This window comes from Nuphar pumila, chromosome 6 (genome assembly GCF_984573655.1).
Source record: "Nuphar pumila chromosome 6, dmNupPumi1.hap1.1, whole genome shotgun sequence".
Classification (NCBI taxonomy): domain Eukaryota; kingdom Viridiplantae; phylum Streptophyta; class Magnoliopsida; order Nymphaeales; family Nymphaeaceae; genus Nuphar; species Nuphar pumila.
The window spans coordinates 59646715-59649957 of NC_143254.1; the positions used below are offsets into that span (position 1 = coordinate 59646715).

Sequence of the window (3243 nt, forward strand, 5' to 3'; positions counted from 1 at the left end):
CTTTCTTCCTACATCTGATCCGTTTCCACCCTACCATGGCACCTCTCTCTCTCTGATTTATCGTTCCTCTACCTTGCCACCCAATCTCCTTCTTCTCCTTCAGTTTCTATCTTCCCTCCTTTGGAAACTCTGCGAGAATCAGGTAAGAACCCTTCCCCCCATTGATGCACCCTTGGTGGCGTTGATGTTGCTTGTGCAATACCAACCCATCCCGGTGCGAAATCGACGAAACGATCTTGTTCCTACATCCTAAATTTCTTGCTTACCTTGTTATTTTAGTTTTGTTTTGATCTCAGTATTACTCGATTGTGAACTTTCGTTTATTTTTCTCTAAATTTCATTCCCTATTCCTGTTTCTTTCTTATTTTAATCTGATTACGATTCCTATTTTGTTATAATTTCTGTTTGTCTTGATTCTCGTCTTTCTTCTTTTTTTTTTGTTTTTTACTTTGTTTTGGATTTCTGCTTCTGGCTTGCTTTGGTTTCTCTTATTATCGTCATATGTTCCATAAACCAAGATGGCTTGGTCGATTGTACCTGCGTTCCTGGCATGGGGTCTGAGCGAATGAGTTTTCGTTTTATATTAGTGGCAACAGGAGTGTCTCGTTTCATCTTGCATGTGCTCTTACCATTTGTATATAATTTTTTGTCATAACCACCAATCCTGTATCTATGGTAACATATTGGCCGCATCCGACTCTCTCTGAACGTTGCAAGGCTCTGCAAGAAGTCATACGGAACCTTGGTGGTTTTCATGGTGAAAACAACACTCAATATGCAGTTTGTTGCATAATCTGCAGCAAAATCCGATGTGCCTCACTGAGAAACCAGTTGCTTTGGTTTACCTTGATTCCTTTTATATCCTCATGGCATCATCATCATAACCTCTTATATTTGTTGCATCGTCCCTTTCTCCCCCAAGGATGATAAACGTGGATAAGCAAAAGCGTCATTCTGTGGGAATCAATGTTCTCGATGGAAAAAGCTTGAAGTGTTTTTGTCAAAATCTCAAAGCACATGATCATAGTTGGTGATTTCAAAATTCAGAAGGTCTTAAAGAAGATGGAACTCTTTCATTCGTTATGAAATTCTCAAATGCCTGATCGTGATAAGAGATTGCCCAGAAATGCATGACTCAAAAGACAATAGTTTCAGTGGGGATATTGCAAGATATGAAGGCGCCTTTATGCCCGAGACATTTATGCTTACTTACAAGAAGCTGAGTTGAAACAGCAGCCATCAAATAATTTCATGAATATGGTTCAATGGGATATTTCTCCAGCTATGCGTGCAATTCTTATAGACTGGCTTGTTGAGGTCTGTGAAGAATATAGGCTTGTTCCAGACACACTTTATCTCACAGTCTACTACATTGATAAGTTCCTCTCTGACAATCCTGTTGAAAGGAAGACGCTACAGCTAGTTGACATTACATGTATGTTTATTGCATTGAAATATGAAAAGATTTGTGCACCTCGTGTGGAGGACATCTGCTTGATTACAGATAATACATACAATAAGTAACAAATTTTTAAAGGTTGATGTTTTGAAGCATTTGTGCTTTGAGTTGGCCACACCAACTACAAAGACCTTTCTCAAGAGGTTTCTACGAGCAACACAAGCTTCATACAAGATGGATCGTATATTTGCGTTGGAGTTCCTGGCAAATTATCTAGCAGAACTTACATTACTTGACTATGGATTCCTGGAGTTCCTTCCTTCTCTTGTCGCTGCATCTGCCTTATTCCTTGCCAAATGGAGACTCGATCAATTATCACATCCTTGGAATTCAACCCTTGAGCACTACAGGAATCATAAGGTATTGGATCTAAAAGCTGCAGTATTTAAAATTCATCGTTTGTAGGTGGATGTCAAGGCTACGGTTTCAAAGCCACCTCAGATGCCATCACCTTCACAAAGTTCTAAATTTTGTCTGTCCAAATTGCGAATCTTGGTGACTGGTGGAGCTGGATTTATTGACTCCCACCTAGTAGACAAATCGACAGAAAATGAAAAAAAAAAGAGGAGATTTGTAGAGGTATCAACAACTTTTCAGTTGTGCACTCAGATTTTGAAGGTGGGAAATGGATTTCCCACTCTGAAGTTTTATCCATGACGAGGAACTAGCCAAGAGTAAAGCGCTTTGTGGGGCTCTCAGGGATACAGTTGTTCGTTTGCCAAAATTCCTAGTTGATGGGCTATTCAAATACGTTGCTGGGATTCATCAGCCATTAGCTTGTTCCAGCAGTATGTGACGATTGCTTCGTCAAAAGAATCTTCAAACTCATCACCACCACCATGTCCATCATAATGCCCTGGTTGTTCCAAATTTAGGGATGACCTGCTGAAAGTGAAGATCAAACTCTGATTCGCTTCCCCGAAACAAGGGATATTGCAGATGCTGGACTCCAAAATTCAGGATGCTCATAGAAGAAATTTTCAATGCCAAAGCTGAGAGAGAATCTGAACTAAAAAGCATCTCACAGAGATTAATCATCCGCTTCTGTGAATATCATCCCAAGCTACAACAGTTCGTCTCCATAATTGCAGAGCCAAATGCTTGATCAAATTCAGCAGCTGCAAGTAAATATTTTGAAAAGCCAACCTATAGGCCCACCATCCTTGGTATCTCATGTTTAAAGAGGATTCCAAGCCTTTCTGGTCCTAAAGAACACGTTGCTGCAGGTCAAGGTACATTTTTTTTAACAAAAACTATATGAGACTGTCATCATGTTGTTATCTGCTACTAGTAATTCTTTAGTAGCATTGGACGAACTTGCACGAGGAACATCAACTTTAGATGGTCGGGCGATTGCGTTTGTACAAATTCTGATTTCCTTTACCTGTCTCTGCTTACCGATTTTGTGTTGATTTAGTTCTCCAAAGTTTGCTGCAGATCAATTATTATTGGCATTTTCTTATTAATATTTTGCATATTCTCTACTCACGCTATCTTCATTCCACCTTATATATCCCCACTTCAACCATTATACATGATTCACATACTCACCTTAGCAACAGTACCCAGTGTATATGTCACCACAGCGTCACCCCTTCACTTATACAGCTTGTAATATCTCAGCACTTGCTTTTGCATAGTGCTTCACTTCACCTTCCTGCTAATTTCCTTCAAGTGCACACCACTCACTACACTTCACCTTACACAACACATTTCCATTTCCTTTCTTTCTGTTAAAATTTTCTGTGTAACTTATCTACTACATCCACTTAGCATCACCACCT

The 3243-nt window shown here is 39.6% G+C and overlaps 1 pseudogene; it reads left to right on the forward strand.

Annotated features, from left to right (window-relative positions):
* The first annotated feature begins 1257 nt into the window (after window positions 1-1257).
* On the forward strand, window positions 1258-1864 carry LOC149834887 (cyclin-A2-4 pseudogene; annotated as a pseudogene).
* The last annotated feature ends 1379 nt before the right edge of the window (window positions 1865-3243 follow it).